Here is a 25728-nt window from a genome sequence, read left to right as displayed (position 1 = left end):
GGGGGGCGTATTTTCCGAGAGCTGCTCTCGGTAAATCATCTAACCTAGATCTAGAGTTGATTTCTTTTCTGAGGGCTGCACCGACAAGCACTCGGTAAATGTGACGTCGACTACTTAAGCATATTCCCCCTGTTGTTTCTTCTCTCTGCTCCCCACCGACCGGCGCCCCTCCTCCTTTGCTCCCCACCGACTGGCGCCCCTCCACCGACCGGTGCCCCCTCCATCGCCGCCCCACACCACACCGAGCTCCTCCCTCCGGTGAGCCCCCCTCCTCCTCTCCATGTGTGTATAGATAGATGGATTGATAGATGGATGCATAGATAGATGGATGGACTGATAGATGGATGCATAGATAGATGGATGGATTGATAGATGGATGCATAGATAGATGGATGGATTGATAGATGGGTGCATAGATAGATGGATGGATGGATTGATAGATGGATGGATGCCGTGTAGATACAATTTTTTTTCAAAAGAAAAAGTGTTGATAATTGTTGATAATGTTGTATGCATGGATGCTATGTGCGGATGTGACCGATGAGATACGTGAGATAGTGTCGATGAGAGTTGTTCTTGGAGGAAGAAAAATCAACTTTTGAGCGATGACGGTTGATTTGTGTGAGCTCCTCATGTTATATTTGTTGGGGAACATAGTAATTTCAAAAAATTTCCTACGCACACGCAAGATCATGGTGATGCATAGCAACGAGAGGGGAGAGTGTGATCTACATACCCTTGTAGACCGACAGCGGAAGCGTTAGCACAACGCGGTTGATGTAGTCGTACGTCTTCACGGCCCGACCGATCAAGCACCGAAACTACGGCACCTCCGAGTTCTAGCACACGTTCAGCTCGATGACGATCCCCGGACTCCGATCCAGCAAAGTGTCGGGGAAGAGTTCCGTTAGCACGACGGCGTGGTGACGATCTTGATGTACTACCGTCGCAGGGCTTCGCCTAAGCACCGCTACAATATTATCGAGGATTATGGTGGAAGGGGGCACCGCACACGGCTAAGAATATGATCACGTGGATCAACTTGTGTCTAGAGGTGCCCCCTGCCCCCGTATATAAAGGAGCAAGGGAGGAGGAGGCCGGCCCTAGGAGGGGGCGCTCCAAGTGTGGAGTCCTACTAGGACTCCCTAGTCCTAGTAGGATTCCACCTCCCATATGGAATAGGAAAAGAGGAAGGGAAAAGGAGAAGGAAGGAAGGGGGCGCCCCCTTCCCTAGTCCAATTCGGACCAGACCAAGGGGAGGGGTGCGGCCACCCTTTAGGCCCTTTTTCTTCTTTCCCGTATGGCCCAATAAGGCCCAATACGTATTCCCGTAACTCTCCAGTACTCCGAAAAATACCTGAATCACTCGGAACCTTTCCGATGTCCAAATATATTCGTCCAATATATCAATCTTTACGTATCGACCATTTCGAGACTCCTCGTCATGTCCCCGATCTCATCCGGGACTCCGAACTCCTTCGGTACATCAAAACGCATAAACTCATAATATAACTGTCATTGAAATCTTAAGCGTGCGGACCCTACGGGTTCGAGAACAATGTAGACATGACCGAGACACATCTCCAGTCAATAACCAATAGCGGAACCTGGATGCTCATATTGGCTCCCACATATTCTACGAAGATCTTTATCGGTCAGACGGCATAACATCATACGTTGTTCCCTTTGTCATCGGTATGTTACTTGCCCGAGATTCGGTCGTCGGGATCTTAATACCTAGTTCAATCTCGTTACCGGCAAGTCTCTTTACTCGTTCCGTAATACATCATCTCACAACTAACTCATTAGTTGCAATGCTTGCAAGGCTTATGTGATGTGCATTACCGAGAGGGCCTAGAGATACCTCTCTGACAATCGGAGTGACAGATCCTAATCTCGAAATACGCCAACCCAACATGTACCTTTGGAGACACCTGTAGAGCTCCTTTATAATCACCCAGTTACGTTGTGACGTTTGGTAGCACACAAAGTGTTCCTCCGGCAAACGGGAGTTGCATAATCTCATAGTCATAGGAACATGTATAAGTCATGAAGAAAGCAATAGCAACATACTAAACGATCGGGTGCTAAGCTAATGGAATGGGTAATGTCAATCACATCATTCTCATAATGATGTGATCCCGTTAATCAAATAATAACTCTTTTGTTTATGGTTAGGAAACATAACCATCTTCGATTAACGAGCTAGTCAAGTAGAGGCATACTAGTGACACTATGTTTGTCTATGTATTCACACATGTATTATGTTTCCGGTTAATACAATTCTAGCATGAATAATAAACATTTATCATGATATAAGGAAATAAATAATAACTTTATTATTGCCTCTAGGGCATATTTCCTTCAGTCTCCCACTTGCACTAGAGTCAATAATCTAGTTCACATCGCCATGTGATTCAACACTAAGAGTTCACATCACCATGTGATTAACACCCATAGTTCACATCGTCATGTGACCTATACCCAAAGGGTTTACTAGAGTCAATAATCTAGTTCACATCATTTATGTGATTAACACCCAAAGAGTACTAAGGTGTGATCATGTTTTGCTTGTGAGATAATTTTTAGTCAACGGGTGTGTCACATACAGATCTGTAAGTATTTTGCGAATTCTATGTCTACAATGCTCTGCACGGAGCTACTCTAGCTAATTGCTCCCACTTTCAATATGTATCTAGATCGAGACTTAGAGTCATCCAGATCTGTGGCAAAACTTGCATCGACGTAACTTTTTACGACGAACCACCTCCATAATCGAGAAATATTTCCTTATTCCACTAAGGATAATTTTGACCAATGTCCAGTGATCTACTCTTAGATCACTATTGTACTCCCTTGCTTAACACAGTGTAGGGTATACAATAGATTTGGTACACATCATGGCATACTTTATAGAACCTATGGCTGAGGCATAGGGAATGACTTTCATTCTCTTTCTATCTTCTGCCATGGTCGGGCTTTGAGTCTTACTCAATTTCATACCTTGTAACACAGCCAAGAACTCTTTCTTTGACTGTTCCATTTTTGAACTACTTCAAAATATTGTCAAGGTATGTACTCATTGAAAAAACTTATCAAGCGTCTTGATCTATCTCTATAGATTTTGATGCTTAATATGTAAGCAGCTTCACCGAGGTCTTTCTTTGAAAAACTTCTTTAAAAACACTCCTTTATGCTTTGTAGAATAATTCTACATTATTTCCGATCAACAATATGTCATTCACATATACTTATCAGAAATGCTGTAGTGCTCCCACTCACTTTCTTGTAAATACAGGCTTCACCGCAAGTCTGTATAAAACTATATGCTTTGATCATACTATCAAAGCGTTTATTCCAACTCCGAGAGGCATGCACCAGTCCATAAATGGATCGCTGGAGCTTGCACACTTTGTTAGCTCCTTTTGGATCGACAAAACCTTCCGGCTGCATCATATACAACTCTTCTTCCAGAAATCCATTCACGAATGCAGTTTTGACATCCATTTGCTGGATTTCATAAAATGCGGCAATTGCTAACATGATTCGGACAGACTTAAGCATAGATACGAGTGAGAAACTCTCATCATAGTCAACACCTGAACTTGTCGAAAACCTTTTTGCAACAATTCTAGCTTTGTAGATAGTAACACTACTATCAGCGTCCGTCTTCCTCTTGAAGATCCATTTAATCTCAATGGCTTTCCGATCATTGGGCAAGTCAATCAAAGTCCATACTTTGTTCTCATACATGGATCTCATCTCAGATTTCATGGCCTCAAGCCATTTTGCGGAATCTAGGCTCATCATCGCTTCCTCATAGTTCACAAGTTCGTCATGGTCTAGTAACATGACTTCCAGAACAGGATTACCGTACCACTTTGGTGCGGATCTCACTCTGGTTTACCTACGAGATTCGGTATTAACTTGATCTGAAGTTACATGATCATTATCATTAGTCTTCCTCACTAATTGGTGTAGTAGTCACAGGAAGAGATTTCTTGTGATGAACTACTTTTCAATAAGGGAGAAGGTACAATTACCTTATCAAGTTCTACTTTCCTCCCACTCACTTCTTTCAAGAGAAACTCCTTCTCTAGAAAGGATCCATTCTTAGCAACGAATGTCTTGCCTTCGGATCTGTGCTAGAAGGTGTACCCAATAGTCTCCTTTGGGTATCCTATGAAGACATATTTCTCCGATTTGGGTTTGAGCTTATCAGGATGAAACTTTTTCATATAAGCATCACAATCCCAAACTTTAAGAAACGACAACTTTGGTTTCTTGCCAAACCACAGTTCAGATTGTGTCGTCTCAACGGACTTAGATGGTGCCCTTTTAAACGTGAATGCAGCTGTCTTTAATGCATAACCCCAAAATGATAGTGATAGATCGATAAGAGACATCATAGATCGCACCATATCTAATAAAGTACGGTTATGATGTTCGGACACACCATTATGCTGTGGTGTTCCAGGTGGCGTGAGTAGTGAAACTATTTCACATTGTTTTAACTGAAGGCCATACTCGTAACTCAAATATTTTACCTCTACGATCATATTGTAGAAACTTTTATTTTCTTGTTACGATGATTCTCCACTTCACTCTGAAATTCTTTGAACTTTTCAAATATTTCAGACTTGTGTTTCATTAAGTAGATATACCCATATCTGCTCAAATCATCTGTGAAGGTCAGAAAATAATGATACCCGCCACGAGCCTTAACACTCATCGGATCTCATACATCAGTATGTATTATTTCCAATAAGTCAGTTGCTCGCTCCATAGTTCCGGAGAACGGCGCTTTAGTCATCTTGCCCATGAGGCATGGTTCGCAAGCATCAACTGATTCATAATCAAGTGATTCCAAAAACCCATTAGCATGGAGTTTCTTCATGCGCTTTACACCAATATGACCTAAACGGCAGTGCCACAAATAAGTTGCACTATCATTATTAACTTTGCATCTTTTGGTTTCAATATTATGATTATGTGTATCACTACGATCGAGATCCAACGAACTATTTTCATTGGGTGTGTAACCATATAAGGTTTTATTCATGTAAACAGAACAACAATTTATTCTCTTACTTAAATGAATAACCGTATTACAATAAACATGATCAAATCATATTCATGCTCAACGCAAACACCAAATAACACTTATTCAGGTTCAACACTAATCCCGAAAGTATAGGGAGTGTGCGATGATGATCATATCAATCTTGGAACCACTTCCAACACACATCGTCACTTCACCCTTAACTAGTCTCTGTTTATTCTGCAACTCCCGTTTTGAGTTACTAATCTTAGCAACTGAACTAGTATCAAATACTGAGGGGTTGCTATAAACACTAGTAAAGTACACATCAATAACATGTATATCAAATATACTTATGTTCACTTTGCCATCCTTCTTATCTGCCAATCACCTGGGGTAGTTCCGCTTCCAGTGACCAGTCCCTTTGCAGTAGAAACACTTAGTCTCAGGCTTAGGACCAGACTTGGGCTTCTTCACTTGAGCAGCAACTTGCTTGCTGTTCTTCTGAAGTTCCCCTTCTTCCCTCTGCCCTTTTCTTGAAACTAGTGGTCTTGTCTACCATCAACACTTGATGTTTTTCTCGATTTCTACCTTCATCAATTTCCGCATTACGAAGAGCTTGGGAATCATTTCCGTTATCCCTTGCATATCATAGTTCATCACGAAGTTCTACTAACTTGGTGATGGTGACTAGAGAATTCTGTCAATCACTATCTTATCTGGAAGATTAACTCCCACTTGATTCAAGCGATTGTAGTACTCAGATAATCTGAGCACATGCTCACTAGTTGAGCGATTCTCCTCCATCTTTTAGCTATAGAACTTGTTGGAGACTTCATATCTCTCAACTCGGGTATTTGCTTGAAATATTAACTTCAACTCCTGGAACATCTCATATGCTCCATGACGTTCAAAATGTCTTTGAAGTCCTGATTCTAAGCCATTAAGCATGGTGCACTAAACTATCAAGTAGTCATCATATTGAGCTAGCCAAACGTTCATAACGTCTGCATCTGCTCCTGGAATAGGTCCGTCACCTAGCGGTGCATCAAGGACATAATTCTTCTGTGCAGCAATGAGGATAAACCTCAGATCACGGATCCAATCCGCATCATTGCTACTAACATCTTTCAACACAATTTTCTCTAGGAACATATCAAAATAAACACAGGGAAGCAACAACGCGAGCTATTGATCTACAACATAATTTGCAAAATACTACCAGGACTAAGTTCATGATAAATTTAAGTTCAATTAATCATATTACTTAAGAACTCCCACTTGGATAGACATCCCTCTGATCCTCTAAGTGATTACGTGATCCAAATCAACTAAACCATGTCCAATCATCACGTGAGATGGAGTAGTTTCATTGGTGAACATCGCTATGTTGATCATATCTGCTATATGATTCACGCTCGACCTTTCGGTCTCCGTGTTCCGAGGCCATATCTGTATATGCTTGGCTCGTCAAGTATAACCTGAGTATTCTGCGTGTGCAACTGTTTTGCACCCATTGTATTTGAACGTAGAGCCTATCACACCCGATCATCACGTGGTGTCTCAGCATGAAGAACTTTCGCAACGGTGCATACTCAGGGAGAACACTTCTTGATAATTAGTGAGAGATCATCTTATAATGCTACCGTCAATCAAAGCAAGATAAGATGCATAAAAGATAAACATCACATGCAATCAATATAAGTGATATGATATGGCCACCATCATCTTGTGCTTGTGATCTCCATCTTCGAAGCACCGTCATGATCACCATCGTCACCGGCGCGACACCTTGATCTCCATCGTAGCATCGTTGTCGTCTCGCCAATCTTATGCTTCCACGACTATCGCTACCGCTTAGTGATAAAGTAAAGCATTACAGCGCGATTGCATTGCATACAATAAAGCGACAACCATATGGCTCCTGCCAGTTGCCGATAACTCGGTTACAAAACATGATCATCTCATACAATAAAATTTAGCATCATGTCTTGACCATATCACATCACAACATGCCCTGCAAAAACACGTTAGACGTCCTCTACTTTGTTGTTGCAAGTTTTACGTGGCTGCTACGGGCTTAAGCAAGAACCAATCTTACCTACGCATCAAAACCACAATGATAGTTTGTCAAGTTGGTGCTGTTTTAACCTTTGCAAGGACCGGGCGTAGCCACACTCGGTTCAACTAAAGTTGGAGAAACTGTCACCCGCTAGCCACCTTTGTGCAAAGCACGTCGGGAGAACCGGTCTCGCGTAAGCGTACGCGTAATGTCGGTCCGGGCCGCTTCGTCCAACAATACCGCCGAACCATAGTATGACATGCTGATAAGCAATATGACTTATATCGCCCACAACTCACTTGTGTTCTACTCGTGCATATAACATCAACACATAAAACCTAGGCTCTGATACCACTGTTGGGGAACGTAGTAATTTCAAAAAAAATTCCTATGCACACGCAAGATCATGGTGATGCATAGCAATGAGAGGGGAGAGTGTGATCTACGTACCCTTGTAGACCAACAGCGGAAGCGTTAGCACAACGCGGTTGATGTAGTCATACGTCTTCACGGCCCGACCGATCAAGCACCGAAACTACGGCACCTCCGAGTTCTAGCACACGCTCAGCTCGATGACGATCTCCGGACTCCGATCCAGCAAAGTGTCGGGGAAGAGTTCCGTTAGCATGACGGAGCGGTGACGATCTTGATGTACTACCGTCGCAGGGCTTCGCCTAAGCACCGCTACAATATTATCGAGGATTATGGTGGAAGGGGGCACCGCACACGGCTAAGAATATGATCACGTGGATCAACTTGTGTCTAGAGGTGCCCCCTGCCCCCGTATATAAAGGAGCAAGGGAGGAGGAGGCCGGCCCTAGGAGGGGGCGCGCCAAGTGTGGAGTCCTACTAGGACTCCCTAGTCCTAGTAGGATTCCACCTCCCATATGGAATAGGAAAAGAGGAAGGGAAAAGGAGAAGGAAGGAAGGGGGCGCCCCCCTTCCCTAGTCCAATTCGGACCAGACCAAGGGGAGGGGTGCAGCCACCCTTGAGGCCCTTTTTCTTCTTCCCCGTATGGCCCAATAAGGCCCAATACGTATTCCCGTAACTCTCCTGTACTCCGAAAAATACCCGAATCACTCGGAACCTTTCCGATGTCCGAATATAGTCGTCCAATATATCGATCTTTACGTCTCGACCATTTCGAGACTCCTCGTCATGTCCCCGATCTCATTCGGGACTCCGAACTCCTTCGGTACATCAAAACTCATAAACTCATAATATAACTGTCATTGAAATCTTAAGCGTGCGGACCCTACGGTTTCGAGAACAATGTAGACATGACCGAGACACGTCTCCAGTCAATAACCAATAGCGGAACCTGGATGCTCATATTGGCTCCCACATATTCTACGAAGATCTTTATCGGTCAGACCGCATAACAACATACGTTGTTCCCTTTGTCATCGGTATGTTACTTGCCCGAGATTCGATCGTCGGTATCTTAATACCTAGTTCAATCTCGTTACCGGCAAGTCTCTTTACTCGTTCCATAATACATCATCTCACAACTAACTCATTAGTTGCAATGCTTGCAAGGCTTATGCGATGTGCATTACCGAGAGGGCCTAGAGATACCTCTCCGACAATCGGAGTTACAAATCCTAATCTCGAAATACGCCAACCCAACATGTACCTTTGGAGACACCTGTAGAGCTCCTTGATAATCACCCAGTTACGTTGTGACGTTTGGTAGCACACAAAGTGTTCCTCCGGCAAACGGGAGTTACATAATCTCATAGTCATAGGAACATGTATAAGTCATGAAGAAAGCAATAGCAACATACTAAACGATCGGGTGCTAAGTAATGGAATGGGTCATGTCAATCACATCATTCTCCTAATGATGTGATCCCATTAATCAAATAACAACTCTTTTGTTTATGGTTAGGAAACATAACCATCTTCGATTAATGAGCTAGTCAAGTAGAGGCATACTAGTGACACTCTGTTTGTCTATGTATTCACACATGTATTATGTTTCCGGTTAATACAATTCTAGTATGAATAATAAACATTTATCATGATATAAGGAAATAAATAATAACTTTATTATTGCCTCTAGGGCATATTTCCTTCAATATCTTGATAACGCGCGAGGGGCTCACCCAACTCAACCATCATCGAAAGTTGAAATACTCGTGAGAGAGTGTCCACCATATATACCACTAGCAGCGAGAGTGTCCACCGTATATACGTGAGAGAGTGTTGGTGAGAGTTGGTCTTGGAGGAAGAAAAATCAACTTTTGAGCGATGGCGGTTGATCTGTGTGAGCTCCTCATGTTATATCTTGATAACGCACGAGGGGCTCACCCAGCTCAACCATCACCGAAAGTTGAAATACCCGTGAGAGAGTGTCCACCATATATACCACCACCAGCGAGAGTGTCCATTGTATATACGTGAGAGAGTGTTGTTGAGAGTTGTTATTGGAGGAAGAAAATCGACTTTTGATGATGGTGGTCGATCTACGTGAGCTCTTTATGTTATATCTTTCATGTTTGATTCTTATGTTATTTTCCATTGTGTGATGAAAGGTGTTAGCATCGATCGATTTTTTGGCTATGGCCTCCTCCAACGGCAAAGCTTCCATTAGGGTCGACTCCACGAACACAAAGAAGAGCTTTGAGGACCGCTTGGAGGAACTCCTTGAGAAGAACCCACAGCTGATCCTAATGAAGTTTTTTGTGGATCTGGCCAAGAAGAATCCCCCAGCTAAGGAGGGCAAGGCTCCACCATGCAAGGAGCCATTGAGTCCACCGACCATCATTCCCGATGATGCTTGGTCCTCCATTGTGGGGGATGCCCGCACGTGCTCTGACTCGGCGATCACTGGTTTCACCGACTACACCTCGGAGTAGTCAACCGACCATCATTCTCGACGATGCTTGGTCCTCCACTGTGGGGGATGCCCGCACGTGCTCTGACTCGACGATCACTGGTTTCACCGACTACACCTCGGAGTAGTCACCTAGATAGTTTGACGTTGATTTAGTGGTATAGTTATGTACCTACTAATATGTGATATGTCTCCAACGTATCTATAATTTTTGATTGCTCCATGCTATATTATCTACTGTTTTGGATGTTTATGGGCTTTATTATACACTTTTATATCATTTTTTGGGACTAACCTATTAACCCAGAGCACAGTGCCAGTTTCTGCTTTTACCTTGTTTTAGAATATCGCAGAAAAGGAAAACCAAATGGAGTCCAATTGACCTAAAACTTCATGGAACTTATTTTTGGATTAGAAGAAGCCCAGAAGACTTGGAGTGCACATCAGGGGATCTACGAGGAGGCCACGAGACAGGGGGCGCGCCCACCCCCTGGGCGCGCCCTCCACCCTCGTGAGCCCCTCGTGGCCCCCCTGACGTACTTCTTCCACCTATATATCTCCATAAACCCTAAAAACATCCGGGAGCACAATAGATCGGGAGTTCCGCCACCAGAAGCCTCCGTAGCCACCGAAAGCCAATCTAGACCCATTTCGGCACCCTGCCGGAGGGGGAATCCCTCTCCGGTGGCCACCTTCATCATCCCGGTGCTCTCCATGATGAGGAGGGAGTAGTTCTCCCTCGGGGCTGAGGGTATGTACCAGTAGCTATGTGTTTGATCTCTCTCTCGTGTTCTTGAGGTGATACGATCTTGATGTATCGCGAGCTTTGCTATTGTATTTGGATCCTATGATGTTTCTTCCCCCTCTACTCTTTTGTAATGGATTGAGTTTCCCCTTTGAAGTTATCTTATCGGATTGAGTCTTTAAAGATTTGAGAACACTTGATGTATGTCTTGCCATGCGTATCTGTGGTGACAATGGGATACCACATGATTCACTTGATGTATGTTTTGGGGATCAACTTGCGGGTTCCGCCCATGAACCTATGCATAGGGGTTGGCACACGTTTTCGTCGTGATTCTCCGGTAGAAACTTTGGGGCACTCTTTGAGGTCCTATGTGTTGGTTGAATAGATGAATCTGAGATTGTGTGATGCATATCGTATAATCATACCCACGGATACTTGAGGTGACATTGGAGTATCTAGGTGACATTAGGGTTTTGATTGTTTTGTGTCTTAAGGTGTTATTCTAGTACGAACTCTAGGGCTGTTTGCGACACTTATAGGAATAGCCCAACGGATTGATGGAAAGAATAACTTTGAGGTGGTTTCGTACCCTACCATAATCTCTTCGTTTGTTCTCCGCTATTAGTGACTTTGGAGTGACTCTTTGTTGCATGTTGAGGGATAGTTATATGATCCAATTATGTTATTATTGTTGAGAGGACTTACACTAGTGAAAGTATGAACCCTAGGCCTTGTTTCAACGCATTGCAATACCGTTTGTGCTCACTTTTATCATTAGTTACCTTGCTGTTTTTATATTTTCAGATTACAAAAACCTTTATCTACTATCCATATACCACTTGTATCACCATCTCTTTGCCGAACTAGTGCACCTATACAATTTACCATTGTATTGGGTGTGTTGGGGACACAAGAGACTCTCTGTTATTTGGTTGCAGGGTTGCTTGAGAGAGACCATCTTCATCCTACGCCTCCTACGGATTGATAAACCTTAGGTCATCCACTTGAGGGAAATTTGCTACTGTCCTACAAACCTCCGCACTTGGAGGCCCAACAACGTCTACAAGAAGAAGGTTGTGTAGTAGACATCAATATGGACTTGGATGGCCACTTGCGATGCTTTTGATTGTATGAGTGATGAATGCTTATGTTGATTATGTATGATGTGCCTTATTTATTTTTCTTTTGTAGATGAAGTGGTATGTGGTGTACAGAGGACGTTGTCCAGGAGTCTACAATTCATGGTCGGAATGCAATGAACAAATACTTCATTATGAAGGCAACTCCTTCGCCTCATTCAACAACAGAGAGACGATAGAGTATCATTACAATCAGTATTTGGTTAAGAAAAAGAGAAAAACAGAATTACGGAATGGTGCAAGCCAGACACAGCTTAGCTGGTTCAGTGGGTTGAAGAACTTCATAATTCTCTTTCAGTTTGTCATAATTGTGGTGTTGCTTTTTATCATATGGTGCATGCATGCAAACCACTTTGTTGTTTAATTAGTAAGTAGGCACTTGTACGAAAGAGCTACTTTGTGATTTGAAATGAAGCTTGTGTGAAATATTTATGCATTAATGCTTATGTGAGTTTGTTGTTAACCTGTGTGACTTGAAATGCAAGTTTGAGTATTGTATAAATGTTTTTGCTGCACCAACTCGAGCAAAAAACAATATGAACAGAACTAGGAACAAAATTTTATCGAGGGCGGTACTCGGCAAAGAGGCATGCGCTGGGAGCTGAAGGCACTTGGCTGTTGCAGTTATGCCGAGAGGACTCTCGGTAGAGCAGTGGTTACCGAGGGTCGACTCTCGGCTCTCGGTAAATGAGAAGGTGCCGAGAGTCGCTCTCGGTAATGATAAGGCCACCATCAAAGTTTAGTCCCACCTCGCCTAGAGACAAGCAACAAAACCTATTTAAATAGTGGGATAGTCCAGATGCAGTAAGCTTCGGTATTCATTACACTCTTGTTAAGGAGATGGACTATCACTTTGAATGTTCACCTGTCTCGAGCAGAGAACATTCAAAGTGATAGGCCATCTTCTTAATGATGGATGCCGGTGTTTTTTTATTAATGGTGTCGGAACATGTCCGTTTTGTGCAGGAAGTGCTGGTCATGTTGCTCCGATGGCCCCGGCGGTCTAGGGCATTGTTCGACACCTAGAGGGGGTAGGCATATCATCGCAAGATGACAGACCAAGTCTAGGCCCGTTTTGTCACGAGATCGCCCACCGAAGACTCTGTCTCGGGGACGAACGCAGCCGGTCCTCGACGTTCCCGCCCGTGTGTGTGGTTTGTGAGGCACGTGCCACGTCAAGGATGTGCATTGCTTATTAAAATAGCACACCACCCCTGCATGCATATGCATGGGCCACACGCACGTAGGGGTGCCCTCCCCCTCGGGCGGTCTCCATATCGAGCACCCATCCGGTGGCCCCGGCGGTCTAGGGCGTTATTAGGCACCGAGAGGGTATAGTCCATGGTGAATAACTGCTTCTCCATGTTAGTGCATGTCATCGCGAGATGACAAACCAAGTCTAGGCTCGTTCTGTCATGGGATCACCCACCGAAGATTCTATCTCGGGGACGGACGCAGCCAGTCCTCGACGTTCCCACCCGTGTGTGTGGTTTGTGAGGCATGTATCAAGTCAAGGATGTGCGTTTCTTATTCAAATAGCACACCACCCCTGCATGCATATGCATGGGCCACACACATGTAGGGGTGCCCTCCCCCTTGGGCGGTCTCTATATCGAGCACCCATCCGGTGGCCCCAGCGGTCTAGGGCATTATTCGGCATCGAGAGGGTGTAGTCCATGGTGAATAACCGCTTCTCCGTGTTAGTGCATGTCATCGCGAGATGACAGATCAAGTCTAGGCCTGTTCTTCGAGATAGTCTATGGGTATCGAGAGGGAATGTGTACGGTTTGTGCAGGAAGTGCGGGTCATGTTGCTCCATTGGCCTCGAAACTTCTTGTGCTCTCAAAGGAGGCCATCACATGTATATGCATGGGCTATCCGGTGGCCCTAGAGGTCTAGGAGTTGACCGGCACCGAGAGAGGGGGTAGGCCACGGTCAATAACTGCTTCTTCTCATGTTTATTACTTTCCACTCTTAAAGTTCTCTCTCGGTGCCGGTCTAGAAAGTTGACCATCACCGAGAGAGGGGGTAGGCCACGGTCAACAACTGCTTCTTCTCATGTTTTTACTTTACACTCTTTAAAGTTGAGTTTTGAAATAATTCATCAAAAGTCATGGAATTTACAAACTTTGGTCGTAAAAGCATATGAAATATGAGATACAAAAAAGATAGTGCAAAACAAAAAAAAAGAGAATGGAAAAAATTAGAGCAGTGGTTACCGAGGGTCGGCTCTCGGCTCTCTATAATGACCACCTTTTCCGAGAGTTGCTCTCGGTAAAGCATCTAACCTAGATCTCTTTCCTTCTTGTGCATTCTCGATAATATGTATTATACTTTTTTTGTTGTTTTCTTCCATGCTTGGCAAACAACCTTAGCACATCATAACTACTGTCTTGTGTTTTCTTCTTCGGATGGGCCTCGTCCGGTTCTAGAGATCGGAACCCCTCCATTGGCCTCGGCGGTCTAGGGCGTTGTTTGGCACCTAGAGGGGGTAGGCCACGAGGAATAACTGCTTCTTCGTGTTAGTGCATGTCATCGCGACATGACAGACCAAGTTTAGGCCCGTTCTGTCCACTACTAGGAAAAGGGCTATAGATAATATGGACACTAATGGCGCACCAGACATGTGGTGCGCCACTACTATATAGCAGTGGTGCACCATGTGTTGGTGCTCCATTAGTGTGATAGACACTAATGGCGCACCACGCCCATGGTGCGCCACTACTAACATATTTTTTTCCAAAAATACTAATGGCGCACCAGGGCACAATGCGCCATCAATTGTTTTAACTAGTAATGGCGCACCACTAACCCCGTGCGCCACTACTATCATTTTTTTTGCAAAACTACTAATGGCACACCACCAGCTGGTGCGCCATTAGTAACCAGGGTTACTAATGGCGCATTTGTAGGTGGTGCGCCATTAGTAACCTGGGACCAGCTAGATATTTTGGAAAGCCACCGACACACTCACTTTCCCCATTTCATTCTCTCCACCTCCTCCTCCAAGCTTGTCTCGGCTGCCTCCTCCTCCTCACCTCATTTGCACCATAGATTCATCCAAATTAAGTGGTTAAATTGCCCTTTTTTGATAGGTAAGTAAGGGGAAAGCTTTCTTTATGTTGTAGATCTACTTTTTTCTCCCTCCAACAACATGCACATGCACTTTTTATGGCCTAGCTAGATCTATGTATGTTTGTGGTGTTGCATATGTTTGCGGTGTTGCAGATATGTTTGTGTTTGTAGGTACCGGTATTTGAAATGCGATAGTTGCCAATATTTTGCCAGAATGTTGATTCATTTCCATTTCGGCGAGAATTTTGGCACTATGCATTCTTTTTGGTCCTATTTTTAGGGAAAGTCATGCCAATTTTTTTCTTGGTTCTAAAATATCATTTTGCTCTACCCCGCAGGCGACCATGGTCCGCACGATGACCGAAGGCATCGTGAATAGGTTTTTGAGCTCCGCGAAGGTCGAGATGCTTCAAAAGAACGAGACGGAGATAAGATGTCCGTGTCGAAGATGCAAGCTGAAGAGCCTTATTGCGGACCCAGATTCCGGGCAGGTGGGGGACCACCTGCTCTTGCGTGGTTTCATGGATGGCTTTCGGTGGCAAGGTGATGAAGATGACTATGAAGTCGTCCATGGGGGCCGGGCAAGAAATGAGGAAGGGAAGCAAGACAACCACCACGGCGAGGGCGGGCGAGAAGACAAAGAATCTCCAAGACATGATCACGACGGTGATGCTGTACATAGTCATCATGTAGAATATGTCGGACATGATGATGGGGAAGATCAAGACGAAGGGCATGATCATGAAGATGAAGATGCCGGAGCAGACGACGATGGACCATCGATGGGCTGGGTGCAGAACCCTCATATTCAAGAGCTGCTTCTCAAGCAGACGGATAACGCAAGAGCTGCCGCCCGAGAGAAAGCCAAGCTGGATCAACTGGAGATAGACGCGGTTACTCCATTGTATGAAGGATGCAGGCCCGAGGATACTCACCTAAGAGTAACGCTCATGGCTTTGGAGATGAAGGTAAAACACAAAATGACCAACGCATGCTTCGACGAGAACATGTCATTCTAGCACGAACGTCTTCCCAAGGGGAACAAGTGCCCGACCAGTTCGAGGAGGCAAAGAAAATCGTGTGTCCTCTGGATTTACCGCACGTGAAATACCATGTGTGCATGAACAATTGCATCATTTAGCGGGACGAGCACGCGGAGTCTACCATATATCCGGTGTGCGGCGTCACTCGATACAAGAAGAGGAAGAAATCTCCTCGAAAAGTGGTGTGGTACTTTCCGATCACTCCTCATCTGCAGCGGTATTTCGCGGACCCTAAGGTAGCAAAGCTCCTGCTTTGGCACGTGGATAGGGAGGAGAAGAAGCGAGAAGATGATGCAAATGATCCAGAGATAAATAAAAAAGACAAGATGCTGAGTCATCCTAAGGATGGGAGCAAGTCGCAAGCGTTGAACTTCGAACACCCAGAATTTGGGAATGATCCAAGGAACATCATGTTGGGCGCAAGCACCGATGGAGTCAATCCATCTGGCAGCCAGAGAAGCACACATAGCACCTGGCCTGTGTTTGTGTGGATGTACAACCTTCCCCCTGGTTGTGCATGAAGAGGAAGTACATTCACATGAGTATGCTAATTGAAGGGCCGAAACAACCAGGGAACGACATCAATCTGTATCTGGGGCTGCTGAAAGAGGAGCTAGACATGCTGTGGAAAACGCCAGCCAATACATGGGACGCCACAGAGAAAGAATATTTCCCTATGAGAGCCGCACTGCTCACGACGGTGCAGGACTATCTCGGTTACGGATATGTCGCGGGGCAGGTGGTCCACGGATTTTTTGGATGAGTCAGGTGCATGGATGACACAACGTATCGCCAGCTAGATAGAGATCCCGGATCTTCGAAAACCGTCTCCATGGGACATCGAAGGTGGCTTCACGATGATGACCCGTGGAGAAAACGCAAGGATCTGTTCGATGGTGAAACCGAACCCCGAAGACGCCCGCGTACGAGGAGCGGCGAGGAAATAGACGAGCTATTGAAAAATTGGAAAGATTGCCCACTGCCGGGAAAGAAGCAAAAGGCGCCAGATCCGGGAAAGAAGCGAAAGGCGCCAGAGCCGCTGCTGAAGGTATGGAAAACGAGGTCTGTTTTCTGGGACTTGCCGTACTGGAAGATCCATCGTGTGTCTCACAGCCTTGATGTCATGCATATCACGAAGAACGTGTGCGAGAGTCTGCTTGGTACCCTGCTCAACATGCCAGAGAGGACCAAAGATGGGCCGAAAGCAAGGCAGACTTGAAATCAATGGGCATCAGGGAGGAGCTTCACGCTAATGATGATGATGATGAGGCGAAGCACGACACGGAAAGTCGTCGCAAAGGCAAAAAGGCTAAGAAGACCGGAAATGACTTCCCTCCCGCGTGCTTAACTCTAAGTCAGGAGGAGATCGATCAGTTTTTCACCTGCCTCGTAGGAGTAAAACTTCCTTACGGTTACGCGGGGAAGATAACCAGATACCTAGACTCAACGAAGCAGAAGTTCAGCGGGATGAAGTCTCACGACTGTCACGTGCTGATGACGCAGATACTTCCAGTTGCAATCCGTGGGATCATGGACGTGCACATCCGTGAAACGCTATTTGGCCTATGCAACTTTTTCGACGTCATCTCTCGGAAGTCGGTTGGCATGAGGCAACTCAGAAGGCTACAGGAAGAGATCATGGTGATACTATGCGAGCTTGAGATGTACTTCCCGCCCGCATTCTTCAACATTATGGTGCATCTACTGGTCCATATCGTGGAGGATATCATCCAACTCGGGCCGATGTTCCTGCACAGCACGATGCCGTTCAAAAGGATGAATGGTGTCATCAAAGGATACGTTCGCAACATGTCACGTCCAGAGGGAAGCATAGCCAGGGGCTTTCTGACCGAAGAGTGCATTTCCTACTGCACGAATTATCTAGGCATCGAGAACCCCGTTGGTCTGCCCGTCAACAGGCACCTCGGCAGGCTTGCTGGATGGGGTCACCATGAGGGTCGCCGCAAAATGCATGTTGACTTCGAGGGTCGACTCGCCGACTTTGAAAGAGCAAACCTAGTCGCGCTACAACACATAGACGTGGTCGATCCTTGGGTGGTAGAGCACAAAACCTTTACTGAGAAGACGTACAATGACCGAGGCCAACAGAGGACGGACGGAGATATAATCAAAGAGCACAACTCATGTTTCACGCGTTGGTTCAAGCAGAAGCTTCTGTCATACCCTTTACATGAGGATTATTTCACGAAAGAATAACTCATATTCGCCTTGTCACAGGGCGCCGAGCACAACCTGATGACGTATGAGGCGTATGATATCAACGGCTACACATTCTACACCGAGGGAAAGGACATGGAGAGCGATGGTTATCAGAACTCCGGGGTAACGATGGAATCCTACACCGGTAACAACAAGGACAGATACTACGGAAGGATCGAGGAATCTGGGAGCTGAGTTACGCTGGAGAGAAGGTCCCAATGTTCCATGTCAGATGGGCCAAGAGCGTCATAAAAGAAGACCGGTATTTCACCACCATGGTTATACCCGAAGCCAAATCCAAGACCGCGGGCGCAAACGTCACCGCGAAAAATGAGCCATGGGTACTGGCTTCCCAAGTGGACCAATGCTTCTTCATTACCGACCCATCAAAGCCCAGTCATGTTGTCGTGAGGAGAGGCAAAAGAAATATCATCGGAATGGATGGAGTCGCCAATGAGCAGGACTTCGACAAGTACGGCGACCCGAAGATGGAACATGACGACGACGATGAAGTACCAGCATACATGATAACCCATAAGCATAGGGGATCGCAACAGTTTTCGAGGGTAGAGTATTCAACCCAAATTTATTGATTCGACACAAGGGGAGCCAAAGAATATTCTCAAGTATTAGCAGCTGAGTTGTCAATTCAACCACACCTGGAAACTTAATATCTGCAACAAAGTGTTTAGTAGCAAAGTAATATGATAGTAGTGGTAACGGTAACAAAAAGTAACGGTAGTAAAAGCAATGTTTTTGGTATTTTGTAGTGATGATAGCAATAGCAACGGGAAAGTAAATAAGCGAAGAACAATATATGGAAAGCTCGTAGGCAATGGATCGGTGATAGAGAATTATGCCGGATGCGGTTCATCATGTATCAGTCATAACCTAGGGTGACACAGAGCTAGCTCCAATTCATTGATATAATGTAGGCATGTATTCCGAATATAGTCATACGTGCTTATGGAAAAGAACTTGCATGACATATTTTGTCCTACCCTCCCGTGGCAGCGGGGTTCTTACGGAAACTAAGGGATATTAAGGCCTCCTTTTAATAGAGAACCGGAACAAAGCATTAACACATAGTGAATACATGAACTCCTCAAACTACGTTCATCACCGGTAAGTATCCCGATTATTGTCACTTCGGAGTTGACGGATCATAACACATAATAGGTGACTATAGACTTGCAAGATAGGATCAAGAACACTCATATATTGATGAAAACATAATAGGTTCAGATCTGAAATCATGGCACTCGGGCCCTAGTGACAAGCATTAAGCATAGCAAAGTCATAGCAACATCAATCTCATAACATAGTGGACACTTGGGATCAAACCCTAACAAAACTAACTCGATTACATGATAGATCGCATCCAACCCATCACCGTCCATCAAGCCTACGATGGAAATACTCACGCACGGCGGTGAGCATCATGAAATTGGTGACGGAGGATGGTTGATGATGACGATGGCGACGGATTCCCCTCTCCGGAGCCCTGAACGGACTCCAGATCAGCCCTCCCGAGAGGTTTTAGGGCTTGGCGGCGGCTCCGTATCGTAAAACGCGATGATTTCTTCTCTCTCGTTTTTTCTCCCCGAAACTCAATATATGGAGGTGGAGTTGGAGTCGGAGAGGCAACAGGGGGCCCATGAGGTAGGGGGGCGCGCCCTAGGGGGGAAAGTGCGCACCCACCCTCGTGGACAGACGGCGGGCCCCCTGGCCTTCATCTTTGGCAGGTATTTTTCTTATTTTCTGAAAAGTGGCTCCGTGAAGTTTCAGGTCATTCCGAGAACGTTTGCTCCTGCACATAAATAACACTATGGTAATTCTGCTGAAAACAGTGTCAATCCGGGTTAGTTCCGTTCAAATCATGCAAGTTAGAGTCCAAAACAAGGGCAAAAGTGTTTGGAAAAGTAGATACGTTGGAGACGTATCAACTCCCCCAAGCTTAAACCTTTGCTTGTCCTCAAGCAATTCAGTTGACAAACTAAAAGTGATAAAGAAAAACTTTTACAAACTCTGTTTGCTCTTGTTGTTGTAAATATGTAAAGCCAGCATTCAAGTTTTCAGCAAAGATTATAACTAACCACATTCACAATAACGCATAGGTCTCAAGTTTACTCATATCAATAGCATAATCAACTAGCGAGCCATAATAATAAATCTCGGATGACAACACTTTCTCAAAACAATCATAATATGATATAACAAGATGGTATCTCGCTAGCCCTTTTTGAGACCGCAAAACATAAATGCAGAGCACCTTTAAAGATCAAGGACTGACTAGACATTGTAATTCATGGTAAAAGAGATCCAGTCAAGTAATACTCAATGTAAACTAACAATAATGAATGCAAATGACAGCGGTGCTCTCCAACTGGTGCTTTTTTAATAAGAGGATGATGACTCAGCATAAAAGTAAATAGATAGGCCCTTCGCAGAGGGAAGTAGGGATTTGTAGAGGTGCCAGAGCTTGGTTTTGAAATAGAGGTGAATAATATTTTGAGCAGTATACTTTCATTGTCAACATAACAACCAAGAGATGGCGATATCTTCCATGCTACACACATTATAGGCGGTTCCCGAATAGAATGGTAAAGTTTATACTCCCCCTTCCACCAACAAGCATGATCCATGGCTTGCTCGAAACAACGAGTGCCTCCAACTAACAAGAGTCCCAGGGGGAGTTTTGTTTGCAATTATTTTGATTTAATTTGCATAAAGCATGGGACTGGGCATCCCGGTGACTAGCCATTTATCTTGTGAGTGAGGAGCGGAGTCCACTCCTCTTGAGAATAACCCGCCTAACATGGAAGATATGGACAACCCTAGTTGATACATGAGCTATTCGAGCATACAAAACAAGATATTTACTTGAAGGTTTAGAGTTTGGCACATACAAATTTACTTGGAACGGCAGGTAGATACTGTATATAGGTAGGTATAATGGACTCATGTGGAATAACTTTGGGGTTTAAGGAGTTTGGATGCACAAGCAGTATTCCCGCTTAGTACATGTGAAGGCTAGCAAAAGACTGGGAAGCGACCAGCTAGAGAGCGACAACATTCATGAACATGCATTAAAATTAATCAGCACCGAATGCAAGCATGAGTAGGATACAAAGTTTTAAATAGCGGGCTACGCCATTTAGCGGCGGCTCGACCAGCAGCTAAAAAAGGCTATAGCGGAACTATAGCGGGCTATGCCCTCATTTAGCTGTTTTACTAAATAATGAAAAAAAAGGATAATAGCACACCATATAACTGGAGAAGGTTCAATATAGTACATAGCAACAAAAGGCAAACTTGCACATCACAGGAGTTGGTTCAGTCCAGCACATAACAACAAAAGGCACACTCTCATAGTAGATATCTCATACCTTACACATATTTCAGTCTAACAACTAGCAGGACTTGCACATAACAAAAGTAAGATGGAAAACTACAGACAAATAGCCATACAATTGCTGTGCATCAATCTGAATCAGCAGAGGCATAGTTAGACTCATCTCGAGCTTGATCATCTTCTGATTCCGAAGAGGAAGAACAAAGCATGGGATCTTCTTCAATGCTATTAAGAAGAGAGTGAATGCTCTTCTTCCTCTTCTTTTTGGCTACTGCAGGTCTCTTTCTTTTTCTTCCTTGCGCTTGTGATGTTGAAGTCTCTTGTTGAGCTTGGGCTTCATTACCTAAATGTTCGCCGGCATTGCCATCAGGAACAATCCCAGTAATGAACTCATTGTCTTCATCCTCCAGAATATCATTGGTGACCTTCTCTATGGGGTCTCTGTTCTTATTTTCTCTCTTATGTTGCAGCCTCGCGTTGAATTTGACAAAGACAAGATCCCTCAACCTATCACTGAGTAGTCTGTTACGCTTTTTTGTATGAACCTACATAGTGAAGGAAAATTGAGTGTAGGTGAAAAGAAATCAAGGAACACATGGTCACATGTGAGAACAGAAATCAACTATTTTGTACAGTTCTAGAGTTATAGTTTCCTTTCTTACTTGTTCAAATGTTGACCAGTTTCTCTCACAAGTTGAGGAGCTGCATGTCAATGTGAGGATCTTTCTAACCAATTTCTTCAGCTTGGGTGCGCTTGTGCCATGATTCAACCACCATCTTGCTGCATCAAGTCATTCACAGATTGTTAGTTATATATTTAGACATATACAAAATGAGAAACAAAGAAAGTTTGAAACTGGTTTAAAACAAATTGCACTAACCTGGATCAAAATTTTTGTTTCTTCTCTGCCATGTGGCAATGTCTGTTCCAAAAGACTGAGCCTCTTCTTCATACATGTTGAGTTCATCCATAATCTCCTCTTGCAACGTCTCATCTTGAATCATCCTTGTAATGCAATGGATGACGGCTGCTCTGAATGATCCATCATTCTCAATCGCATTCTTGTTTGGATAGTAATAGTAGGGATTGAGAAAGTACCCAGCCAAATGTAGTGGCGTCTTGAGTTTGTTGTCCCACCTCTTGTCAATGATATCTATAACAGCTTTGAAACGACTCTCATCATTGTCAAACCTCAAACTGATTTCCTTTTTTGCATCTAGCATACAACCATGGAAGACTCCCATCGCTGGCACATCACTATCCATCCTTCTCAGCACATTAGCCATTGGCTCAAAGAAATTGACAGCAATGTCAACACCTTTCCAAAAGGAATCAGTTTGCACAACTTTTAGAGCCTTCTTACCCTTGCCCTTCTTTAAGTACCCCATGTCATTTAGCTCCTCTGATCTGAATAGTTTAAGCAACTCCTTCTTGTTGTTTTGCAAACTTTTTAGATTGAGATAAGCCGTGGCAAATCTAGTAACACCAGCATGAACCAAGTCTCTTCCAAGTGTTTTCCTCATCAAAGCCAAAACCCTCGTATGAGCATACAAGAACACGGTAACTTGCCTAGCTTGGACAATTGTTTTCTCAACTAGAGGCAGCTTCCCAATATCTTCCAACATGAGATCAATACAATGGGCTGCATATCCAGACCAAAAAATGTTTGGTCTCTTTGCTTTCATTAGACTTGCAGTTGCTGTATTAACACTAGCATTGTCAGTCACCACTTGGACAACCTTTTCTGGCCCTATATCTTCAATACACCTATCTACAAGCTCATAGATGTATTTCCCATTTTTTTGACATCCGAGCAATCAACCGAATCCGTAAATAAGACCCCATGTGCGCTGTGAACAACTAGGTTCATTACTCCTCTGCCTTTCTTATCTGTCCATGCATCGGTCATTACCGTACAACCTGTCTGCTCCCATGCTTTCTTATGGTTCTTGAATGAGTCAAGCACCTTCTTCTTTCTTTTCTGCAGGAATGGCCCACTCATCTCATAGGCACTAGGTCCTTGAAGGTCCTTGCCAAAACGTCCAATGGCCACAAGCATACTCGCAAAGCTAGGAAGTGTCACAGTGTTGTGTGGAATGCCAGCTTCATAGAAAAACTGACAGATGTACCCACAAGCTCTATTCCTCCTCTCTTCTGTCTTCTGAGATGACAACTTTGATTGAACCTTTTCGCTGAGAGTTTGCCTTGATTCCTCTTGACACATTCTTCTACACTTGACATGTAGAACTTGTCCATAGGGCCACCTTGGGATCTGCTTCTGCTTTGTGTTGACAACACAATATCATTGTCACTATCGTCATCACTCTCCTCTTCTCCCTCCGAGTGATCTATGTTAACTGAACTTCTTATCTTTTCCAATTTTGTGATTTTCTTATCCTTCGCATCATTACTCTTTAGGAGCAAAACCTTCATCTCCTCCTTCACATCCTGAGGAACCTTCTGGCATGGTGTAGCATTGCACTTCTTAATGCCAGCAAGGTGATACTTTACCCTGGTTACGCCGCTAGTTAATATCTTGTCATAGAAAATGCATTGCAGAGCGTATGCTCTATTAGGATCTGGCATGGTACAGTACTTCCGTGCAGCATCATTTGATGCAACAGCACGAGCTGCTGCTGTTTGTGGTACGGAGGCTGTGCTTGAGATACCTGCACCTATGAAACAAAAAAACAGAATTAAGTTAGGCAGAATAGATATCAAACATAGCATCAGCCGCACTGAAACAACAATGTTTAATCTACTACAAAGTACAAACTCTACACAGGGGGCACAAACAACTCTCCAGGTCAATCAACATTTAATATATTTAGAGATTCAATGCATATATGATTTCCCAAAACTAGATAAACCTAGGATGGAATTCGTATACATTCAAAAGCTATGAGTATTTGTTTTCTTAGTCTTCATTGTCACTCCAAGTTTAGAGATTCAGAAATTTCTCGGACAACAAGCAAGCACGCACATATAAGTATATAGCCAATATTTTGCATATAACAGAGATCCCATTACAATGAAGCTTGAAGAAGAGTAGAAAAAGGACAGATCTAAGGATAGAACTTGCCTGTCGATGGGGTCTGCTGACTCATTGCAGGCTAGGACGATGCTGCTTGGAGAAGATGGCTGAAGAGGGGGCATCACCGGGAAAGGGCCGTCAGAGAAGGAGGCGTCGAGGTTGTGCACACTCGGGAGAGAGGCCGCCGCTGGGAGAAGTAGGCGTCCCCGCGAGGAGGGGTTCGCTGGCAAAGGGGGCGTCGCTGGGAGAGGGGGAGTCAGCGAGTCGTCGCCGTCCCTGCTTAGTTGCCGCCGCCGCCAGCCTCCATAGCAGATATTTTGGGGAGGAAAAGGGATATGGGAAGGTAGGAGTGCAGATGGTGATTAGGGTAAAAGGGACACGAGGGGGCTTCACGCGTGCGATTTCTAATTTGGGCTGAAATTTTGGGCCGGGATCGCGGGAAAAAAATGCTAAACGCTAAATTTTCATAGTGCTATGGGCAATAGCGGCGCTATTAGCGGGCTTTCCTGGCCGGCCCTAAATTGTCCTAGTTGTAGCGGGGAGGGTCCAAAAATGCTATAGCTGGGCTATAGCGCAGCTATAGCCCGCTATTTAAAACTTTGGTAGGATATAATCCACCATGAACATAAATATCGTGAAGGCTATGTTGATTTTGTTTCAACTACATGCGTGAACATGCGCCAATTCAAGTCACTTAAATCATTCAGAGGAGGGTACCACCCTATCATACCACATCATAACCATTTTAATAGCATGTTGGCACGCAAGATAAACCATTATAACTCATAGCTAATCACGCATGGCATAAGAAACTATGATCTCTAATTGTCATTGCAAACATGTTTATTCATAATAGGCTGAATCAGGAACGATGAACTAATCATATTTACAAAAACAAAAGAGGTCGAGTTCATACCAGCTTTTCTCATCTCAGCCAGTCCATCATATATCATCATAATTGCCTTTCACTTGCACGACCGAACGATGTGAATAATAATAATAGTGCATGTGCATTGGACTAAGCTGGAATTTGCAAGCATTCAATAAACAGGAGAAGACAAGGCAATATGGGCTCTTTTGTCAGATCAACAATAATGCATATAAGAGCCACTTCAACAATTTAATTATGGTCTTCTCCTATCGACCCCCAAAGAAAAGAAAAGAAATAAA

Source organism: Triticum dicoccoides, chromosome 2A (genome assembly GCF_002162155.2).
Source record: "Triticum dicoccoides isolate Atlit2015 ecotype Zavitan chromosome 2A, WEW_v2.0, whole genome shotgun sequence".
NCBI lineage: Eukaryota > Viridiplantae > Streptophyta > Magnoliopsida > Poales > Poaceae > Triticum > Triticum dicoccoides.
The sequence above is the reverse complement of the archived record's forward strand: the minus strand, read 5'-3'. Positions refer to the sequence as shown.